A 24,978-nucleotide genomic window follows, 5' to 3' on the forward strand; every position below is an offset into this window, starting at 1 on the left:
CAAGAACGAGCTCTTAGCCACTCTTGAAGAGCTAAAAATGCCTTTTTTCCAGATGGCCTAATGATAATGGCTTTTCACAGTTCAGCTGCAAAAGTTGGTTGTTTTGTTCTCACTTCAGTTAAGTAAAATTCCAGAAATGCCACAGTGAAGTTAATCTCAAAGAAAACAGATATAATGAATACAGAATCAGGGGACTTGTGGAAACTGTGACTTCAGTGGAAATGCTTTATTCAGTTCTGCAGCCACCAAACCCCACGCTGTGAGGTCCTGTAGAGCTACTCCAGCCAAAGGCAGGAGCTCTGAGGAGCAGGACCAAGGCTGGACACACACCCAGAGACCCCCACTGGGAACATCTCTTTTGTCAGCTGACCCATAACTCAGCACCTCTGCTGAATCCAAGTTCTGCCCTGCAGGGGAACACGAGGAAAAGGAGCCTGGTGGTTTAATTACAGTTCAGTAATTGTGGTCCCAGTCTCTGAGCAGTGAGGGAACTTCCCTACAGGACACCAGGAATTCACACCAGGAAAGGTTTGAGCTCCATGGTGCTCTCGAGCTGTTTTGCCCTCCCTCAGCAGAGACTCCCAATGCTGGCATCTTTAGACGTGAGCACATTTCTCCAAAGAGAATAACAGAACTAAAAAGGGCACCGGAGACAAGAAACCAGGATCATCAGAAGCATAAAAGTACAGGTCATAAATTGCCAGCTTCCAGAAACAGGGAGCACAAATTTGGGAAAATACAGCCCTACTTGTGCTCTGCAGCTTCCACTTCTTCCCTGTAAATCCTTCAGTGGCCAATGTCACAAAAAGGACAGCATCCTAGAAGGCTTTTGGTCTGCTGTGCAATAGTTGTTCTAATGATCATAAATCTGAAGGTGTGAGGGAGCACTGCAGAACTGATTCCCACTTCAGGAAATTTCAGCTGGCCACACACCAAAATTAGCAAACTGAGGTCACTGGGTTTCATCTGAAGCATCACACTAAAAACAGAAGACTTTAAAATACTCTCTGAGTTCCTTACATGTCTTGACAGGCATTTCCAGACTCACATCTATTACAAATAAGGAACTAAAGAAAAAAGAAAAATCTCAGAGAGCCTTTGACTTCAACAGAAACAGAATCAGTTCATCCTGCTAGCACTTGGTAAAAAAATCTTATTGACTCTTTAACAATAAATTGCATTTAGATAAAAACTGACTGATTTTTTTTAAGCAGGACTAACACCTACAGCAATAAGAACTCAGTACATTGATGGTTTAATGCATTTAAAACACAAAACTCAAAATCCATTTTGTAAGCAAAAAGCAATATTTTTTTCTTATGTTCCAGAAAGCTTAACAAACCCCACACACCTTAATTTCAGTTCAAAGTCTCCACTACTTTTAAAAGTTTTTTTAATATTTTTAAAAAAAAATTATTTAACAAAATAATTTTACTTGATTCTCATTCCATCAAATCATGAGTTATCATAAGGAAACTTAACTACATCTTCACTGGAGTTAAAACACACTTATAGTTCAGTGCTTTAAGTCAGACCTAGTAAAGTCATATAAACCCATTACAGAAAACTACAACTAACAGTCAGAAGAACTGCTTAGAATATCTAAAGAACAAAAATTAAAAAAAAAATTGCCAATCCTATTAATCCTTCCCTTTATATTGCCATGTTTTTGAAAGCTTTTTAACAAAAATAATCTAATAGAAATACCCAATCAGTAAAATACATATTGTGCTTAATATATTTTTAAATACTGTGTGCACAGTCTTTAATGAGAATCAGTCTTATTAATGCAAAATTTTAAAAACTTGTAATGTGTTTTTTTTTCCCATCCAACCTGTTCATGTACATATTTGCCGGTTTAAGTATAAAATCCTAATAAAATGGCATTACTTGTTTCTAATAGTTCCATCATTCAGCACACTTTAAATGCCTGATACCAAGCACAGTCACACATAGGAAAAAGCAGAAGTAGAAACAAATTTCAGCTGGGAAATTCCTTCCCGAAAAACAATTTCTTTCTAAAAAAAAAAATAACCACTATATAAATGAAATTCATATCTGAATAGACTTGTAATACATCAGTATTTTCAACAGCAAAATGCAAAGGCAATATATAACATCAGACCCTAATCTAGGACAGGCTGAAGCAGTAAAAAATTCCTGGCAAAACGAAGAAAGCATAAAAGATGCTGGAAGAGATCAGAGTTCTGCAAAGGCAAAAATCAGTTTGGAAGGACTTGGACCAAAGAAACCTCCTCAGAAGGAGAGAGCTGGAACATCTCAGTCCACCTGTGCAGCCTGGGAGCAGCAGCAGCTCCTCTCCAAAGACAAAGCCGGAGCCTCCCTTTTAAATTCAGTTTCTTCCTTGCAGCACATCACAAGTTGTCTGCTTTTGCTCGCCCTCTCTCCTCTCAGAAATGTTATTTTAACTTCTCATCATAAAAAGATATGATTCCAGTGTTTATACTATGAGTTACATTTATCTTTAAGAGCAAGATGTTGAGTTTAGCTCTAATGATGAAAAAAGCCTTTAAAAACAAAAACTCATTGCAACTCATTATGTACTATAAAGGCCACAATTTAAGGAATCTGTAACTCCAATGATGATCATTTTAAAGTAGATTTATAGCAGAAAATAGTTAGATACTTTTACTTCAGTTATAATTTTCCATTTTGTAATTTAACACTCCTTTAGTTTATATTTGCACATTAAAAATATAGCTTGAGAAGTCCATCATTAAATACTTTTAATAAGTGCAATAAATAAATTTTACAGTTTGCATAAATCTAAGAACAAAACACAGCTTAAATTGTTAATCTTACACTTTTTCTCATTAATTGCAATACATAAACATATGTTTTATACAAAGATATTTGCTACAAAATAAGTATAATAAATACAGTTTACCACATGTATTAATCTTAATAGTTACAAGCTGTTAATCTTATATATTAGGTAATAATTTGCAATAAATAATTGTTTATTATCTTGATGTCTGCTTGTCTTGGGTTTTAGCAATATGCAATAAAGAAATGCAATTTTGAATAATTTGATTGTAAGACTGCTGGGAAAATACTGTAAGTTATAATTAGCTGAGGGAGGATTTTGTTCACTAGATGAACCATAGAGATATAGTTCAATAACAGAAACATGCATTATTGCTAACATAAATAATTTAAAAAGTTAACTTCAGTTTCAAGCAATAAGATTTTTTAAAAGTTAAATGCAAATAAAATTAGTAAAATATTTCACATTCTTTACGTCTTTTATCATTTAGTGTTCGCTGAAAACAGCAACAAAAACCAGAGAAGCATTTCAGCCTCTTATGATTTTTGGCGCAAGCCACAGATATCTGTCTCCCACCATCAATATTTACCTGCTCAAAAGCAAGTCACATTTTAGTATCAAACCATCTTCTGTCCAGTCCTAGTACAACACATTCTCTCATATTTACTAACCTTACTATTGTTTCTCTTATACAGAACTGGTTATGATTTGTCAAAAGTGTTTGTTCATTATCTTAGTGTTTTCTCACTTCGGAATTTGGTACCGTGCAATAAAAAAATGCAATTTTGAATAATTCAATTGCAAGACTGCTGGGGAAAAAGGGTAAATTCCAATTAGCTGAGCAAGGACCCAGCTGCTTCAGAAGGATACTGATGCTTCTTTTCAGTAACTTTAAAACTTTGCTTTTTATCTAAGAAGTATTCTCTCAGATTAGGCAAAGAACTACAGTACAGGCATTTCAAACACATCCCTTCTACAGAAACAAAAGGACAGATACAAAAATTAAATATAGGTTCTGAAACACCAAGCTGCTTGTGTTGGGCATCAAAAACAGGAGATATTGTGCATTTTTATGCAACAGGATTTTGTACACTTTTTTTTTTTTTTTGCTTACATATTCTAATACAGATAAATAGAGAAATCAAATCTGCCTGTGAAATATATACCAAAAAACAAGGTAAAGTTTCTTGTGAACTCCACTCTGGCTCAGTTTCCAATCTGTAAAGCATCACAAGTGCAATCAGTACAGTGGAAAAATAAAATCCATCAGAGATCAGAGTACTTCTTAATGTTTATTACTAAAGTTACTATACACATAGCTATAGTATCTCTGAAAATTATCTACTGACAATATTGCTACAAATACCAGTATTTGTAAAGAATTGTCGTTTACTATTAAGAGGAGTCATGCATTTCTGAGTTTTATGACATGCAAATTCCAAACACTCTAACACTAATATTTGTCCCACCTATTCACCTGGTTTAGTTCTGTAAACAAATCACTTGCATTTTGTTTAAACATCATCTAAAAATTATCAGTAAACCACCAGAATTTGCTAAGAAGAGAAACTTCTCATTTAATGATCAGAATCTGGTGTGTGTGTGTATATCCCCACTCTAATCTGCAAAGATGAAGCAAATAATTTACCTTTCTAGAAATTTTAACTGAAATAAATGCTAAGGTATTGAACATTATAATGCAGTGTCATAAAACTGCCAGTGCTAAGATCCTGTAAAACAGTGCTGAAAGAAGAATTTATTTGTAGGCAGATTTACACAAGTGTACTGACATGTAAAGATTTTAAGCTAACAAAATTCAGAAAAGTAGAGTTAAAATCAGAACATATTATAGGCTTAATCATTACAAAAGTTGACACACAATGAAAACAACTAAGTCACAGTGAGGAAAAAAAAAATCACTGGAACTAAAACCTTACTCCCACTTTTCTTACTTACACAAATAATCCTATTGATTTTAATGGGACTACGTGAATAAATAAAGCATGGAAGAGAGCGGGATGAAGAGAGTGTCGGACCTATCACGGAATAAATTCAGAGACCCTTTGCATAATATCCAGGAAACATTTCCACCTACAACCCAACTGGATACAACTACTTCAGGTACTTAAATGGATTTGTACCCAGCAAGGAAGAGGAGAAAAGAAATCGGAATCCTCTGTTCACTAAGGATTAAAGGAAAATATCCTTAAAACAAAAAGTGGAGTTTTACGTCAGATGAAAGGCATTTGTTAAACAAAGAGCTGAAGAAGTCTGCTATTCAAATGAAACACTGCGCTACAAAAACACAGCGAGACAGGCATTATTAGAGGCTTCACAGCAGATGGAAAAGCTACTTTGTTGTAGCCTAAAGATGTAAAACGCAATACCAAGTCCCTAAGTGGCCCTGGTACAACTGTGGAAATCATACAGCCAGATGAAGCACATAAATTTCCCACATGAACAATTGTTTTCATTTCCCTCCCATGCCACTGGATACTGAGGGCGGCGAGCGCAGCGCGGCGGCTGCGCGCGCTCCCGCGGCCGGGCACGCGCGCGGGGCTGCGCGGGGCTCTGCTGCCACCGCCCGGCCGCGAACGGTACTGCAGCAACGGGAAACAAACGGCGACGGGACGGGAAACAAACAAACACCAACGGGACGGGAAACAAACAAACACCAACGGGACGGGAAACAAACAAACACCAACGGGACGGGAAACAAACAAACACCAACGGGACGGGAAACAAACAAACACCAACGGGACGGGAAACAAACAAACACCAACGGGACGGGAAACAAACAAACACCAACGGGACGGGAAACAAACAAACACCAACGGGACGGGAAACAAACAAACACCAACGGGACGGGAAACAAACAAACACCAACGGGACGGGAAACAAACAAACACCAACGGGACGGGAAACAAATGCTGACGGGAAACAAACGCCGACGGGAAACAAACGCCGACGGGAAGGGAAACAGACACCGATGGGACGGGAAAGGCCAACAGGAAACACCAACAGGATGGGAAACACCAATGGGAAACAAACGCTGACGGGAAATGCCAATGGGCAACGCCAGGAAACACCGACAGGAAACGCTGGGAAACACCAGGAAACATCAACGGGCAATGCTGGGAAACATCAATGGGCAGCGATAGGAAATGCTGGAAAACACTGATGGGCAATGCCAATGGCAACACTGGGAAACACCAACAGGCAGCGCTGAGAAACGCCAGCAGGCCCCACTGGGAAATGCTGACAGACAACGCCGGGAAACGCCAACAGGCCGCACCAGGAAACACCAGCAGGCCTCACCGGGAGACGCCAGCAAGCAATGCCAATGGGCAACACCAGGAAACACTGATGGGAAATGCCAATGGACAAGGCCGGGAAAGGCAGCTAAAAACGGGCTCCTGTGCACCTGAGCACTCTGAAAGGGCTCTTCTCCCAGCTACAGGCAGCACCGCCTGCTCTCCTGAAGTTGTCTTCAGCCACAGCTACAAGTGCTATTCCACAAACCCAAATGTCTCCAAAGTAACATCCTTAAAACTAATAAATGTATTGAATATGTAATATGAAAATAAATGTATTGAATAACTCTATACAATCCTTGTCCAGTACTCCCATATAAACAGAAAAGGCTTTGGTACTTTATTTTAGCAAGGTTTTGGCAATGTTTACCTTAGCAAGGTTTTAGACACCTGGTGAAAATTTCTATTCCTATAACTAATTGCTCAATAGTGTTGTTAACTATATTAACAAAAGTGGCATTAAAAAAAAAAACAAAACACATTTTTACATCATATCAAAAAGGATTTGGTAAACAAAGAGCTAAAGTCTCTATTCAAATGAAGGTCAATATCATCTTTTGGACAATTAAGTTCATGTTATAAATCTAATAGTATTAATTTTACAGTAATGTAGTTATTAGTGTGAAACTCCAGGAACAGGATTATTTTATATAAAGTTACCCATTACTACTGTGTTTGTTAAGGGGAAAACGCTGTATTAAATTAAAAACTGTGTTGGGTGAAAACCAAAAATGAGCAGAATTTCAGAAATCTGAACGTGTCTCGTAGAATGGTTAGATGTTTCACCCTTCCATTTTCTTTTTTAATAAAACACCTTAAAATTGTCATTCGTGTCCAAACAAAACATACACCCTAGAAGTGGTCAAAGGCAAAAGTGGCAATGAGGTACCTCCAAGTAATTGAACAGGTCACAGATTTCTAATTCTCATTTCTTAATGAGTTCTTAATAAGAGCCCATTTACAGCTCTCTGTGAATATCAAGACAATGTACTAATTTTTAGTTCATATGGATGACACAAACACTTCAGCTTTGAGTAACTGCTCCCAAGTCAGCAAGAGCAACTTCCCTGTGTCTCCAAAACAATACAGGAAGATCATCCTAGATATTTACAGGAGCATAAATGGAACACAAACACATAGTGCCACTGATATAGCATTGGACATTTTTAACTGTTTGGACAGCTCATGGCACCATCTCTAGGACTTGCTCAAAATTTGGAAACTATGTCTTAAAAAAACCAGATCATGTGTATTTCAAAGTTCCCAAGCCTACTTCTTTTTAAACCTCAAGCTCACAGACTATATTGGACATTTCTGGCACAGTAGCCAATAAAAGATGGAAGCAATTTTACACACTCAAAATTAAAACAGAAAAAGGTAGAAGGAGTACCCAGATCTTGAAAAGTGGAAAAGGTCTTCAACTAAGGGTGATATTCCATGAAAAGTGAATGACAACACCTTAAGTAAGTTGTGCCACAAAAACCTCAGTTCCTATTACAGGACTGACTGCCTGTGTCCAAATTACTACTCCTCCTCGGTTTAATGAACAAAGAAAATATCTTCAGAGAAGCTGTCAGAACTCTTGCTCACTTCATCAAGAAGGGACTAAGTAGAGACAAAAAAAACTTTACACTACTGTGAGAGATCTGTTCTGACACAGACAATCCACTGGAGGCCAAGACTCTGCTCTGGCCTTTCTCCCAGCTTCCTTCCAAACAGGCTGGTTGGATTTGTGCTGGGAGACAGACTGCAGAGAAGGGAAACAATTACCAGCAGTCCTTGCAGAAATGTGTAGAAATGGGACATTTTGGACCATCCTCAAAGCCTGGTCAAGAGTTGAGCTACAGTGCACAGACTCCTTTGGACTGGTTCATTTCTGTCCTGTTTCCAGAGCTAGCAATGAAAAATTTAACAGGGCTTACATGCAACAATGGTTAAAGCAGAGACAAATGCTAGATGTAAAAGCCCAAGAGTTTAATTTTAGAAAAACTACCTAAAAATTACCTATTTTAGCTAAGAAGTAACACGTGGCAGGTCTCATGTTGCGTGTTATATTGAGTGAAGCTGCTCCTTGGTCACGAGTTTTGGTTTTGGAATGTGCTTCAGCACCTGCACTCCCTTCTCCTCCTCATGACCCACCTCTTTCCCTCCTCACTGCCTCCTGCCACTGCCTGGTGCTGTCTCCTTGTCTCCCATCCTTTGCTGCTCCCTCCCTCCTGGCCCAGCTGCCCAAGCTGGCACTGTTAGCACAAGGTCCAGCCTAATAATCCTGAAGGAGTTTATTAATTTAGGCTTCAGGCCATGCCTCAACATTCCTGGTGTATCCCACCAGGATACATCTCTGGTAGCTGAGAGACAACACTTAGAGTGAAACTCCAAACTGCAGTGTCAAACTCAAACATTTCAGAATTAGACAGTGAACTGACAATTTCAAAGATATTTATTCTGTAGGCACTCAGAATCTCAGTCCACATTCCTCTAAGACATCTGAAGTTACAGAAGTTCCTATTCCCCCAGATCAAAGTAATCAAAATGCTTTATTATCCTACCCCTGTTCAGGATGTTTCATCTTCCCACCGTGTGGGTTTCACATAGTTTAGTTCACCAACTCCCCAGCTATTTCAGGGCTACCTACAAAAGGATTCTATACGTGTGAAAAGCATCACAATTGCCCAGAAAAGCTCCCAGGGAAGCCTTGCTATACTCAAAAAAAGGAATTGTTTGAAAGAAAGATTTATTTTTTTTCTTTTAATGCTGTATGGACATATACCTTTTTTTCTGGACCATATGATAAAAATGGAAACCATGAATAACATGGCACCAAATATTAAGCAGCATATTACAGATCAGTTTGTACTGGCAAACCTGATACTGTTTATTTATTTTATATACCTTATTTTACCAACATCATTTGCTCTTCATTAACACTTTATTAATTCTTAATATCATTTTGATATCATAAAAAAAATCACTGACTCTGCCAAAAAGAAATACTAAATATAAGACTAATATGATACAATGGAAAATTGCTAAACAATAAGATGGACCTCTAAGAAAATTTGATATAGATTTCCTGTAGTTTCCCTGCACTATTTTCAACCCTTTTCACAAGGGATACAGCAAAATGGCAATGAAAAGTGAATTTCCTGCTGTTACAGCTACTTTGGATGCTCATGCTTCTGCTCCTGTGGAGCCAGCTTGGATCAATTTCAAGAAAATAGCCTTTATCTATACTTTTGCACAGAAAACACATTCCTGTTTTCAGGAGATGCAATATTTGTCTAAAGTCAGTATTTTAATCTGCAGTTTAACATTGTTGTAACTTGCATATAATTAAAGCATACCAAACTATCAGAGAAAGATTTACAAAGAGATTGAGGAACATTTTGCATTATATAAAACAGGTAGAGAAGTATCTAGTTCACAATATTTAATAACATTTATGCCCTGTATATAGACCTGTACATACACATAGTAAAATTTTATCTGTTGAAGGAGAAACTGAAAGTTATCTGAAAGTTAGTATTGTCACAATATTGGGCTTGAAGATGCTCACACTGATTTGTGGATCACCCAAATCTGAGCTGGTCAGGATTTTGGAACTGTTGCAGTTAATCCTAATCCAGTCACCAGGTGTGACAATAGAAGGTTACAGCCCCCTCCTGTCTGCAGGAAAACAATTAAAGAAATCACTTTATTTGTTTTGGGACACAGACACTCAAGGAAATTAATGCATGAAGCAGCAGTACACAAATTTACTTACTCTTCTTTCACTGGTAATAACTGATGGGCTGCAATCTCACAGCAAGAGTGTAAGGGCATGTGTATACATTCATGCCAGAGTTAATCTCATCACAGCTTGTATTTAAATATCCTTAATAAAAAAATAAACACAATCCCATAGACTTCAAGGGTGCAAGAGCAGACCCATTTCAGTTTGAAAAAACACCAGACAAAATACCAATGAAATTTGGATCAGCCACCTTTCATCCTCTTCACAGGCAGTCAAATCAAGCACCATTTACTATTTCAGCTTTGTTGGATAAATATGAACAGGCATTATATAAACTACACACTCTAAAGAGTCATACCTGTTCTATAACTAAACAAATCACTGCATCTCTGCAAGAAGAAATGCTGCAAAAGAATCATTAAATCGGAATTTGAGCTCAGACTCTTGCATGGCTGCAGTAGACCTGAGTTGATGGACAACAGCCTGGCAAGGTCCTTGCTCCAGTGCAAATCTTAGGGGCACCAGGACAGACAAACAAATTCCTAAATAGAGGCCAGCATTTCTTATCTCTTGTACTTGGATACACTCTGCCAAAAGCATTGTTCCCATTTTGGATGCCAGCTCTGGAGCAGCAAAAGTGACTGCACAACGTGAGCACTGTTCTCAACTCCAGAGCTCAGAGCTGTAACACAGAAACAGCCAAAAAACAACTGCTACAGCTCCTTTTGTACAATTTCACACCAATTTACAGATATTTAAAAGGAAAAATGGTAGAAAATATTTACTTTTATAATTTTTAGAAGGTAGATGTGCCTCTTAATAAGGACTTCAAGTACCAAGTATAGCAGGTACAGCTTCCTCTCTGTACACTCCATAAATCTGCTTCTTCAATATACAATTCAAAAAAGCCCCAAATTGCTATTGCTATCATGATAAACATTGGAAAGTTCTGCTTGACCTTTTATTAACATTTTTCTATACCAATATGGTTCTTGTGCTACAAGCACCCTAAGGAATTATGAAAAATACTTTTTTCTCTAGTTTAGCCCATGTGCACTTAATAGGCTCACAAATATAATACCATTATAAAAAAGAAAAACTGCCAACACTGCTAAAAAAATTGTCATAACACTAAATTATTATATAAATATAAAAGGAGTATGTCTGTAAAATATTCACTCAATGAACATCCCAAGGTGATGATTTTGCTATGTTGTTTTTATTCCTGGGAGATCCATAACACATTTGGATATGCCACATGTCACCACATGAATCAGGCAGTTAATGCATGTGCTTTTTAGAAGCAGAGATGTCTTCCCAATAGAATGTGCTATAAAAAAAATGTTGAGATTCTGCTGCTTTGTCTGATAGGCATAATTTAATGTCTTGCTTATAATGCTGCATCTTAAGGAAAAATGTGCACTGTCCCATGTAGTTATTTACAATATATTACTAAATCTATGCAAATATATTTGCCTGAGCTTGGTATTATATAAGAAAGGTCAACAATGTTTGAAATATTGTGAAACACATTCCCAATATATTTTGTATATAGCACTAAAGTCCAATGTAAAAATATATATCTTTATATATTTTCAGATATTTCTATTCATTTTATCTTGCTGTAGATTATTACAATAAATATGTGGGTAGTTTTTTTCTTTAAGACTATAGAAATTGCCCTATCAAGCTATGGCTTTTCATTAAGAGTGCTAATTATACACCTGGTAAAAATGCAGCATTTAAATTGCCACATGACAGCACTACTTAAAAAAAAATTAATAGTCACTATTCAATACCACTCAATAATAAACAGATAGTCATTTAAGAAAAATAAAGGGAAAAAGTTTGAGGTCTATTTCCCATGCAATTTTTTTTCACTGTTTCTTCCATTCACATGTTTTTCCAGTAACGTTTTCACATAAGATACCCAAATACTATTTACCTGTCCCATTTGGGGATAAATACTTGTCCCAGGGGACAAGTGTCTCTTGTGAAAACTCCATTCCATTTGATTCCATTTACATATCCTCTTGTCATTTCTACCTTTACATCCAGATTAACATTAACAGGTTTTTTCCTACAAGCAAAACTATCAGGGATGAGCAGGTTATAAAAACTTGTGCATCTCAGAAAGCAGGATTAGGAGTTATAAAGGGAATATGATGATTTTTTTTTCTTTATTCTCCCCAATGCATATTAGGGACAGCAGTTATTTTATCTGCAGAAATATGTGCTTTGGATGTTGGGTTTTTTTTTTAATTTGGGAGTTACAAGTAGAAATATAAAGTGTTCCTAATGTTCACAAAATATCACTGAAATACTGCACTATTCCTGTGTTGCCCTAGCAAGTAACTGACATATTCCCAAATTTTATACACCTGTGATTTCAAAATAAAGGTTCTGAAATAAAAACATGGTCAGGTTGTATATATTAATTAATTTTTTTACATCTTTAAGTGAACTCTGTATCATGTCATTTAACAGAGAAGCAAGTGAATTCTGGCATTCATTAGTGGCCCTACAGACCACACATCTGAAGAAGATCCATAGGTTTTTAAGGCCAAAAGGAATCTCCTCTTCTACCTATCCCAACTTACATGTGCCACAACACTTCACCAAGCAATTCCCAGATCACATCCAGCTGGCTGAATCACTCCAAGCAGTGAAGAAAACCAGTTTAAATCAGCCACTGAATGCTAAACACAGCCCTTGGCTCCACGAGGTCCGAGCAAAGTGCAGCCACAGTCAGACAAAGCAAACGAGGGCACCCAGAAGCATTCTCCAGCTGCTGGTACAGTCATATCCCATGGCCATATCCCAGTTCCAGCCCTAAAAGATGGGCCAGGTAAAGCTGAACTCACAGGGTGATTTAACTTTGTATCCTGTGTCCAAGCCTCAGGTAAGATGAAAACAGGGCCAGGAAGAAATACTTCCCTCTCATCTTCTCCCAGGTCAGAATTTCCTGTATATCTACATTTCTACTGAAGCCCTCTACTGCCACTCTGTATCTTTTCCAAGTATTGCTAAGCGTCTTATGAAATATTTAAGGCATGTAATGTCATTACTCTGTTGATGTTTTCATTCTCTGTGTGCAGTGCTGGTTATTATTAGAAACAATATTTTAATTTCTGACATGTTTCGGTCATCTCTGATGGCTTTTTCCTCTACTGGTTCACATCAGTTCTTACCTATTTCATTTATTTTAATATTACGTTAATATTACTCATTTTTGTATTTCAACTAGTGATAAATTAATTTCAAAAATTAATTATATCATTGATTTTTAATTCTAATTCCACTAAAGTGTAAGAACTGTTATTCTGAAAGTCTATTCAGGGCCATATTTTCTACAGAAAAGTCCCTGACTTTTGTGACTGTGATACAGTTTGCATTTGCAAATCAAATAATAAAATGTGCATGTAATTACTTAATCAAAACTACGTATCTGGTAATATAATGGAGCTTAATCCTGTTTTCAGCATAGGTGTAAAACCACGACATTTATTTGTTGCATTGGCTGGGAAAACAAAATTAGCAAATCTAAACCACTACAGTATTCCTCACATTGTCTGCAAGTTTCCTGTTTTCCCTTTAACATGCTCATGAGTACTTTGTTTCTCTTTTTCCATGCATAGCATAATCTACACTGCTTGTGGATCTCCTACATTTTCATTCAGCTGAATTAGAAATAACACAATGCTTTGAATTGATAATATATATACATTAAGTTGTGGTTAGATCTAGGATAGTCCTGGTCAAAAATTGTGATTAAGTCCCACTACAAATTTAAACAGACCAAAACTGTACAGCACGCTGATAAACAAAGTTGATGTTTAATAGCACAACAAGCACTATCAATTCAGCATATTAACAAAAGAAAGCTCTCAGAACTTAAAACATACTCTAAAAAAAAACAAAACCACAAAAGCAATACAGCAGGAATAAGCCCATTGTGTATGTATATATATATATAGGAATAAGGTGAATAATGCCTACAAGTGGCAGATTTTTATTTTTTTTTTTATGAAATGGTTTCTGGGAAAATATTTTGAATTGTGCCCATCAAAAAAGATCAAGATCTTCATTCAAGATCCAAGTTATCTTCTCAACATTATCTTTGTCTCATGCATACACCTACACCACCACAAGTTCCACAAGGCTCTCTGTCTGCATTTGTCAAAGGCTGTAATTTTCTTTTGATGTCAGGGAAATCCACTACCAACACTGTGGATCTCCTCACGTTGTTCACCCAATTCCAATCAATATTCCCAGTTCCTCTGGAGCTTCACACGTCCTCCCATGAATACGCACCCACCACATGTGAGTGCTGCTTGAAGCACTAAGATCACCTTCCAGAAAACATCTGCACTCCTCTACCCCCAATAAAGCTCTTTTCCCTTGGTTCTCTCTTTGATACATCCCATTTCAGAAGAGGTACAAAGGCTGTTCCTTCCTCCTGCAGTACCAAATCAACCCCACCTGCTCTGACTTTCACTCTGCTTTCTGTCTGTTAAGGACACACAAAACCTGCAAAGATTCCAGAAGTCCTTTCAACAAAGATATTCACCAAACCTAAACATTAGGAATTTCTGCACAGGGCTTTAACCAACATCATCAAAAGCAACATACTGCCTTCACATAGGAAAGTATAATTTTCATACTCTCAGAATAAATCTGCCAAAAATGAACTTTATGTTGCAACATTTCTTGGTGAAGGTATGGTGGCCAGAACCTATTGGTATATTTAAATAGCAAGTCACTTTGATATTATACTTCAAAAGTAAACTAATTTAGTCAACTAATCTTGTTTATTTCCTAAATATTGTTAGTTTCTATCAGTCCGATGATTTTTCCAGACACTTACATAACAAGCATTAAAAAGATGCATTTAGCAGCTACAGCTGTTAACATAACAAAGGCTACAGAATCCAGAGGTTATTGCATTCTCCCAAAAGTACTTAAATAATAGCCTAAAATCTGAAGAATTACTTTAATACTTCAATAAAAATAACCCAATTCAAAACATTTTCAAGGAAACATAGCTCCTTGCTCTAGGCTACCGAATAATGGCTGAAAGAAAGTATATAGCTTGTCACTTCTGATTAGAGAACTGTGCCTCTGTGCTTTGAATGAGAGGCATGTCTGGTAATAGGAAGTGCAGATATTAAATTTAATAAAATAACGTGGAATACGATATATATGAAACTTGACCAAGTATAGCACAAAATGTAACATACATTACCCTGCTCAGTCAACTACTGTGGCCTAGCATCTAATGACAGACTTAATTTCTATTTTCCAAGGAGAGTACTACAAAAATATAATTTTCAGATTATACAAATATTTTATCAGGCTACACAAAAAATGTAACAAAAATTGCCTTACATATCTACATGAATACAGAACAGCAGCAGAAATTTGTTAGACTGCAAAATGTTCAGCCTTAAAATTCCACAGAAAGACACTAGGACTTGTAAACAATTAGTTACAAAGACCCTGATGATAATACATCACAGCATCATATGACCCAAGCATATTTCTTTCTTACATTTATTTTTTGGGTCTTCTTTGGTTGCTTTTTTAACACATAATCAGAATACGGCATTAACATACTGCTTATGGAAAAGGAAATGCCTTATTTCTGTTTTTGTCTTAATTCTGGCATTCCAATGCAAATCCTAGCAGCTTTGTCTTTCAATACATTAACCCTCAGCATGGTTTTTCACAATTAAATAAGCTCTACACAGTATTTTCCATTTCCTTTCTAACACAGAACTATGCTACCTGTGATATGACACATAAGGGATTTTAAAACAATTCCAAGAGCTAATCCCAGTAAACCCAGAATTAAAGTTCTTGTTTTCATATTTCACTTTCAAAATATTTAGAACTTTGACAGATATGACATTATGTTTTCATTAAAACAGTTGATTTCAAAATGCTGCACTGTGCAAAAACACCATAAACAGTTTATGATGAACTGCCACACTCTTAATTAAAACAATAAATCCAGTGCACAATATTTGTGCAGCCTCTGGTTTGACCTTTGCCTCTTGCTATCCACTACCAAAGCTGCTGCCTCATTCTGTGCACCAGATGTAGAAGGTTTTAAACCATGATCTGAAAGGCAGTAAAGATAAAATAAGAGAAAATGTGCCATTACTCTTTGCAGTTATGATTAATTCAGTTCATATTTTACAATCTGGTTATGGAGTAAAACTGCAGACTTTACATCAAGCATTTGCCATTCAATATACCAAATGTATAAAAATGCCTGATACTTTAGAAAATGGCACAAAGCTAATTCACAGCCACCACATGAAGGACAGAAATAGGAATAATAAAAAAAGGACAGTAATTAGCTATCCATCTAAAATAATGAAGCTATTTCAGCCACTTGGTCAGTCTTGGCAAGAAACACATCTGTTACAACAAAACAAACTAATGCTCCCTTATCTCTCTACTACTTGATTTTAGATTAAAATATCCTTTAAAACAATCAGCTCTGCTCCACAAAGAGAAACCAAAGGTTATTAATTACTATGACATGCTGTAATGATCACAGATTTGTTGTGTTTTCCTGGAAACAAAGTCGAATGCAGAAACAACTCCAAGACCCAAGTACAGGAAATGAGCTGGGATCCTGGAGTACAAGCTGGTGTAGGCAGAAATCTTGCAGACAAGAAGATAAATTGAAAAATCCTCATTCTGAGAATGCTTATAGACTTATCAGTTTGTTACTTTAATCCTCTAGCTTTGTAGACAGTAAAGCCGCCAGGAGAAAACATCTGTTTGGTAGATTCAAACGTGACTATTCATTGCATCCTTAATATTTCCCTTTTCTGTCAAAAGAAATCAATTGACCAAATGAAGCCAATATAGTTCATTCTCACATTTATGGGAAATTGGCACAAAATATATATCTGCCTTAGGATGAAAGGGACAAAACACTGTATGTTGCCAAATTAAGAAATTCAGGATTCAAATGCAAGTCCATTCATGCCCTAAATAGTTAAGGTTTCCTTTCATAGAATAATTCCCCACATAGCATTCTAGAGAAGGAGAACCTTTTCTTTGCTAGTTCTTTGATTTGCCCACAGTCAGAAAGATCTGTCCCCTTGGTTAACTCCCAGAGACACTCATGCTGCAGGTAACAAGACACCAGGTGTTTGAGGAGGTAGGGCGGTGCTCAGGAGTGGATTTTGAGTACTTCTTTTACTCCCCAATTTCATTTACAAACCAAGGGGAAAAAAATATAGGAACACACACAAAACTTTCCCCAGCTTTGTTCTCTTACACAATAGCCATTATGCATTCAAAATGCAAGTGCATTGCTGTAGAAAGCCATATATTGCTTTTCTACATCATTCAAACACACAAAAGCTCACATTCAATGCATGAGCTCTGCAAGGACACAAAAGGAAATACACGTCTACTTTTCTGCCCCTGAGAAACTGGAAAATAAATTTTAAAAGGCAAGATATTATAAAAAAAAAAACAACACTGCCTTAAGAATTCTAATATCTTTGTTAGTATTGGTAACTCTTCCTTGGATTAACTTTTTTTTTAAAGAGACACACAAAACAATTGCATGATAATCACCCAGAACAAAAAAAAAAAAAACAAGCCCAACCTATAAACAATTTTGACTCCACAAAAATAGCTTCCAAGCACTTCTATAGAAAAAAAAAGAAGAAAAATACCAAACAACACAAAAAAACCACCCATGCAGTTAGCATAGACTTCAACATTTATGAAGAGGTATTTTACTGTGAGAGATTCACTTGTTTTATTTGTATTATCAGAGAAGCCACAGAAATGAGTCTAATACATTTGTGGAACTTTAATAATGTGAAATAAGAAGAGAATTTTAAAATTCAAAGATTCTTGTCTATCTTAAGCAAATTACTCTTCCAGATCAACATTTTCCTATTTTCCCTATTTCTAAAAGCATGGTGGGGGATGCGATGATCCTTCTGTAACATTCCAAGTTGTTAGCTAATTTCTGCAAAACATGAAATATTCTTACAAATTTTCTAAGTATGAAACAGGAAAAGTTTTAAAGTCATCCCCTTGTGATATACACACTGCTGTACTTCTTAAAAATACTACCCAAGAAGGGAAGTGTTTGTAGACTTTTACACTCACCTGAATTCTCCTGCATAAACTGTGCAATCTATTTTAGAGGGCTGCAAATTCCTCTCCATTTTCTTTTGCTTGCTTCATCCAAACATATAACATGTTTTAACAAGGCCTTTCTAGCTAAAGAGCTGACATTTTTGCCAGCTTGTTGCATTAGAAGTACTTCATTCTGAAAACTGCAGATCACTCTGCCATGGCTTTCATAGAAATTTCCCAAGATCAGAAGAACTCATCACCAAACAAATACTATTGTATCAAACACTCCTCTCTCATTCTCTCACACAAAGTGGATGATTTTTATATCAGCCATACATATTAATGAACTCCATACGCATAACTTTTCTGTCAGGAAGGACTGAATGCTTTCTACAGACAGGTGGAAACACCCAGAAACTCAGCAGAGCTGAGACACACCCGTATAAATAAATCCTGTCCCCGGGTGGTGTGGGTGCAGCACCAGTGGCACCCACTTAGCCTAACAAGGTTCTGCAGCAGGTGTGGGATGGAAGGGGAAGGGAGAAGTGTTGGGGAAGGGAGACTTTTGTCTTAGCACTAAGATAGTGTGAGGTAGCACCTGGGTTAGCGCTGTAATTTCACCTGAAGCCCTTCAGCTGTGCCCTCTGATGAGGATGCCAGCAGCCAGGGTGGCTCTGCAGGTAAAGCCCATGTCAGGGCCCCAGAGCTCCTGCAGCCACTCAGCCAAAAAGGGACCTGCAGCAGAATCCTGCACAGATGCTGGGACAACTTCCAAATCATTAATTAATCCTTAATGCTTTCACAATACTGAACTTGTGCCGACCAGCATATCAGCCATGATGCTTCATGAACAAATACTAAAATTGCAGGAGAGCGCTGTCAAAATGTAACATCAATTTAATGTAGCATTTTCCAAAGCAGAAATCTTGATCCTGACAAACTCAACCCTCCAGTTAAAACTTTCTAATGAACACCTGTAAACAGATCCAAGTGATGATTGGGGTTTTTTTTAATGTGGTCACCAAAATGTAAAACAAACAAATGTGCCCTCCTGATATAGATCTATAGCAAAGAAAGTAAAAGTCAAATCTTCCAAAAAACAGCTGCAAGAATATTGAACATTAGCCAATAGCACATTTCCTGTAATCTAGTTCTCAAAAACACTTTAGTTAAAAACTAAAACATGTTAGTTGAAAAAATAATTTCATGAACTTGCAAGTTTTAGCTCATAAAAATAGGTGATATTTGACAAATTTTCAAGACACTGAAAACTATTTTTTTAATTGGAAAGGCTAGGAAAACTTAAATTAAGGGTGATGCATATGTTGCTATAATAATATTTGCATGCCTACAGCACAAGAGTCCATCCTTTTAGAAGAAAACATTGCTCCACAGAGTACATTGCATAGGGCATAAAATTTAAATAAGCTTTAAATAGGAATTTTGCCTCAAGATCTACTCCACTCCAGCTTCTGGTAAATGTTTTTTCTGAAGAATATGGTTTTTATTCTGCACAACAATTAATCTTTCCTCCTTTTCCTCCCTGGAAGAAGGAGCTGGTCAATTGTAGTAAGATTTCTGGTGCAGGCACCTTCACATGAAATGGCTTTTCCTCGCCAATTAAAGTTGTGGAGCTCTGATTTGGAGAGAGCACTGAATACATCACAGAGTTAATACTGGCACATCTATACACAGCATACACGTGAACATGAGGAAGGGAAAAACAGGCAGCAAAACCCTCTGCATCCTTTTCCACCATGAAATATCTGCATTAGTTATCTCCTGCCGGATCCCATTAACATGAGCAGAGAGAAGTTATGGCCAGAAGGATAAAAGAACCAAGCCCAGCCCTGAGCAGCCTGGTTTCATGGCAAATACAGAACCAACCATGACTAGTCCAAACTTCCAGCCCAACCACCTGAGGAGCTGAATGACATCAGACAAAGGGAATGAAGTCACTACAGGAAAACTCCATCAGGTCAGCTGACAATGAACCAGCTGGAAAGGATAATTATGCATTCAGCAAGATGCAAGACCACATTCTTGCAACTCTTTTAATGATCCTGTAAAAAAAATGATGAGAGAATGGAGAGAAAAATACAAATTTGGCTTCTTGTTCAAAATACTCGCTTTTCTCCTCAGTATTACCTTTCCCATAGCACATTACTCTTACTCCTCAATTAAGAGAAATTAAATTTCATTCTAAACAAAATTGTAGGGAATTCACATCCAGCAAAGGAATCAGTGAGACAAAATATTTAAAGCTTCAAATTTTCATAACTGCTCATCTCTTCATGATTTTACTTCAGTGGAACCTGCAGTTGCTCAGAACCTTAAAACAAACAGGCTCTTTTGTCCATGTTATATTGGAATTAGAAATGGAGTCTGGATTACCCACTGCCTGACTTTTCTCGAAAGCAGGAGACCTTAAAACAATCTCTCACAGATTTCTAAATTTAGAATAGTCATGAAAGCAACTGGCTGAATAAAACAATTCACAAATGTTACTTCAGTCCATAGGTTCTGAAAGATGGCATCTGTTGGTCTTCAGGAGAGAAACATTCTGCACTTTAAAATACCAATGTATACAGTGCACTAATAACATTGACAGAAACTAACCCATAACAGCAGGTCTAGCTCTTAAAAGTTCTCATGGAATGAAAACTATTAGGAATTTTTCTTTAAAATAAAAATCTATTCCTTGGGGGTGCAGGGACTTATTAGCATTTATGTAAAATTAGTAGACAAATATTAAAAGCACTCACTAGCACAACATTTCTGAATTATGTATTTCCAAAGTTCTTCCATGAGCTGAACTTTCTTATTCTCTTCTTTATCCTAACTTGGATAGCAAAGATTTAAAGAACTGGAGAAAAGTAGATTAAGAAAAAAAAAAATATGTGCTTGAGTCACAATATTCTTTAACCTTCAATCAAAGACCTTGCAAGAAAACTGGGTATGTGAAGATCAGCATGTGAAAGATAGCATCCATTAAGGTTTATGCTGCAATGGCTTTAGGGTTCATGAATAACAAAAAATGAGCTCAGTCAGGAAAAGTGGTTGAATAAAACTGAGAAGAAATACAGTATCCACACAAGGCCTAAATCCACCTTCCTGTGAGCCCAGTTAATGCTGGTTTTCCTATTACAAAAGTAAGGAATTACTAATTGTTTAATTTTAAAGCAGATAAGTGAGGAGAATCTACATTTTCCAGACTATTACAGTCAGATAAGTCTGTCCTTACTGGGAAATGTATTTCAGGCACTGAATGGAGAAAATAGCAATTAAGTAGTACCTTCAGTGAATTTTAGCTCAGTAAACACACAAATATCTGTAGAGCTAAGAAATTCATATTGCAACAAAGGAATAGGAAGGGAAAAACCTGAAATTTTTTACAGTTTATATAACCAAGTATCTCCTTTTACATTCAACAGATGGACCCCAATATTCAATGAATGTAAAGAGGATAAATGTTCTCCAAAGAGTTGGTAATCCAAAAGAGTACCTGGTAAATGAGTAGTAGAACCCCCTCTGCCTCCCTGCTCAGTTGTCAGCTTTAGGAATACTCTGGGATCAGCTAAAGGTACTTGCTGAGCTCATCTGCATGCCCAGAAAAGTCTTCAGTGGTCCCAAGCATCAACTCATGGCAGTTGCTCTATGATTACTTGGTAGATGTAGGTGACTGATTTAAAAACACAGCTCTGAGAAAAGTATCTGAATGAAAAATAACCTTGAATTACATCAGGTAACAGCCAAGAGTCTTTGTAAAAGAAAAAGATATGCTTTTCTGATAATGTCAGAATATAATCTCCCTTTTTAAGACTGCAGAAAAGGACTCCTGTTTGCTAAGATGACTAAACAAATAATGAATTATTTTCCAGTTTTTTCATAACTTTTGTATGAAAATACACATCAGACATTGAAGCTCCAGCAGATATAAATAAGAAGACAAGAATCTTGCAACAGCATTGTGACTAAAACTCACCCTGAATGAACAATCTATATCTTTATGAGTCTGACCCAGGAAATCCCAAATACCATACCTGGAACTACAGAAAGCCTTTAATAACTATATTATCTTTGTAGGTAGATGGAAACACTTTCTATACCTCATGTGAAAGTGGCTGATCCCACTCAATATTTATATGTGAAACAAATAAGTCATCATAGAGAATCACAATGAAGTAAATAAATTTCACTTGAATCTTTATGTTTTCTTTTTTAACAGCTCGGTTTTTCTCAATCTGATTTGATTGTTTTTGTGTGTCAATGTGGAAATGCAGAGTTGTCACCCAAAAGAACTGCACAGAAACTGTTTAAAACAAAGACAATTTGCCTTAGCACTGAATCACTGAGACTGAATCGTTCAGATTGTGAACCTTAATTTGTACTGCATCACACATAAACAGTGCCAAATATAACAATTCAACACAATTTGCACTCAACTTCTGAAAATTTTGAATTCTGGTTTGAATTCTGTAAGCAGTATTTAAGAAAACATATCTATATTTCATGAGGAATTCTTCTTGATTTCTCCCTGAAAAAAAAAAAAATCTCTTAAAAAAATTAACAGAGGCTTTAAGGCTTCTCCTAAACTAAGTTACCTTATAAATCAGTGCTACTACACATGAATAAATATTGTTTTTAAAAATCATACAAAATGAGCTGTATTTCGTCTTTATAAATGTGTCTTACGAAGTTCCACCACTGGACAGTAGAAAAAAAAATAGTGATACATCTCCATCTAATTTTTCATGTCTTTCTCAGTGTCATTATTGGACTAACATATTCTCCCTCTCAACTTTTTTTTTTTAATTGTGGTAGCACCACTGGGAGCAGGTGCCTTGAAGTGGGGGCACATACCGAGCCTGACCTCCCTATGAACAGCTCTGAATTCCCTGATCTTGTTATGAATATTTTTTCTTCAAATGCAAAGCTGCAAAATGCATGAAAGCTAAAGTAATTCAATTAAGTATCTATTCTGAGCTGGAAAAGACCATTTTGTTAGAAGCAGTGGAGCTCTAGTTTAACCCTGGTGCTCAGAATTCCCAAGCAAGTCAGCACATTAAGCCAGCTCTTCAACTTAAGAACAATTACTGTCATTTATCAGCCTGAATAGCAATAATGCACAAATCGACAGCTTTCAAGAGGCAAAGACCGAGCTAGGTGTAATGATATGCAAAGCCACAGCACTCTACATTTTGAACTGTCTTCAGCCCATCAATACATCTCCAAGTACCTACAATTTATCAATACAAATGTGGTACCCAATGAAGGCAGGACCAAAAAGATAAATATGATCAGGGTGGAATAAAAGGTTCAAGAATGTTTGAATTTTACAATGATGAAGTGCAGATCACATTCTTACAGCATTTTACAGGCAGTGACCTGATCACATCACATTTCCCTCAGCAAGAGGAAAGTAGGATAAGAGATAATGTTTTTTGCAGGTAGTTGTAAGCAGCTGCTTTGCTATTTTGCCTTTTTTTGTTGTTCTTGTTGTTTATTTCTCCTTTCGTTTCTATTCTTCCTTTTTCTCCCCTGCCATTTCTATTTCAAATGTGCAACTATGCAGTAGTTACACAGACGTGGTTACTTTTATTGAAATATATAATTAACATATTATTTTATCTCAACAAAGAATAGTATATACAGAAAGCATCATTTGTGTCTCATTACCTTATAAACTGATTTTAGTAGCAATTGAAGGACTAAAGGAACGGTTGAAATTATCTAATAGCATATATAGCAAATAGAATTCAGTTCATGAAAGTCTCAAGCCTATAGAATTGATTTCCTCTGTGCCTGATCTAATTGTGTGGGGGTTTTGTTGTTGACTTTTTTGGCTTTTTTAGCATCACAGCTTTGCAAACAGAACCTTTCAGCAACCAGAGCTATTGCAGTGCTCAGGAATTCAGATTCCCTTTCTCATACAGGCAGGTATGGGCATTTGGATTGGGAGCTCGCATATACAGGGAATAAAAGGATTTCTATGTTTTACCATGACAAAAAAAAAAGTCAAGATTATAATTATTTCACCTGCAAGTCTGGGAGTTCTACCTGAAACACCTTGTTTTATAATATCTTTTCATTTTCTATTCCTTACTTTCTATTATTATACCATGTAAACTTCTATATGTAGTCCTATCTCAATTCAGATTTCAAGGTGCTCCCTTAAATTAAACATCGACTTAGAAATCTATTTTGCACAGGGGATATCACTATGCAAGTTATTTTTTCTATACTATTTTCATCTTCAAAAACTTAATAATTTTATAGAAAGTACTAACATGTCCAGATGGAAAATGTGAGGGATGAGCAGAACCAAAAGAGGATTTGACAAAGAGAAAAGTCTTGTAGGTGAAGAACAGAAGCTCTGGAGTTTATTCTGAACTCTGCTACAAACTTCTCATAAATGAACACATCCCTCAAAGCTGTGCTTCCTCAGTTTCCCCACACACAGCTCTCTTCTAAACAAGCCCAAGCTATAAAAGCTTCTTCAGGGGACAGGTGACAGTTGCTGGTCAATGGCAAACACAAGACCCTGACCTGTGGATATCTGGGTGGTATTCCTGAGCAGAAGACTGGAACAGTGTTGTCTTCAGCCTTCATCAGGCAGAATTCACATCATATGAGGATATATAGCTCAGAGTTGAGAGGACTTAACAGGAGCCTTCATATTATTTAAAATACAATTTTAAAATAAATACAATTTCCTTATGGTTTACTGTCATTGTAGAATTCATTTATCTTCCTCTGACATTTGGGGGAGGGGGTATATTCAAATGCTTTGTGCTTATTTTTCAAAACCTTTTTTTGTTCCTGGCAACTTCTTACACAAACTTTTACCTGCTTACCAAGGGGGCTCATTACATGCTCCGAAGCATTTCTGCTTAGAATAGAGAAATCTAAAAGCATTTCTGCTTAGAAAACTCTAAAAAATTAGAATTAGAAATTAGAGAAATAGAAAATCCCTAAGCATTTCTGTCTCTCAGACAGCAGCTGCTGGAAAGTGTGCAGAG

The 24,978-nt window shown here is 36.6% G+C and overlaps 1 long non-coding RNA gene across 1 annotated transcript in view; it reads right to left on the reverse strand.

Annotated features, from left to right (window-relative positions):
* The window catches only part of LOC148183166 (uncharacterized), a 147,229-nt gene extending 128,889 nt beyond the window's left edge, over positions 1 to 18,340 (reverse strand). The window contains exon 1 of the long non-coding RNA XR_015773775.1: positions 17,987 to 18,340. This is a non-coding gene — a long non-coding RNA (uncharacterized LOC148183166). The remainder of the gene's footprint in view (positions 1 to 17,986) is intronic.
* Between the last annotated feature and the right edge of the window lie 6,638 nt (positions 18,341 to 24,978).

This window comes from Pseudopodoces humilis, chromosome 14, assembly GCF_049639895.1.
Source record: "Pseudopodoces humilis isolate 2021_Gansu_Grassland_sample_001 chromosome 14, ASM4963989v1, whole genome shotgun sequence".
NCBI classification, from domain to species: Eukaryota; Metazoa; Chordata; class Aves; order Passeriformes; family Paridae; genus Pseudopodoces; species Pseudopodoces humilis.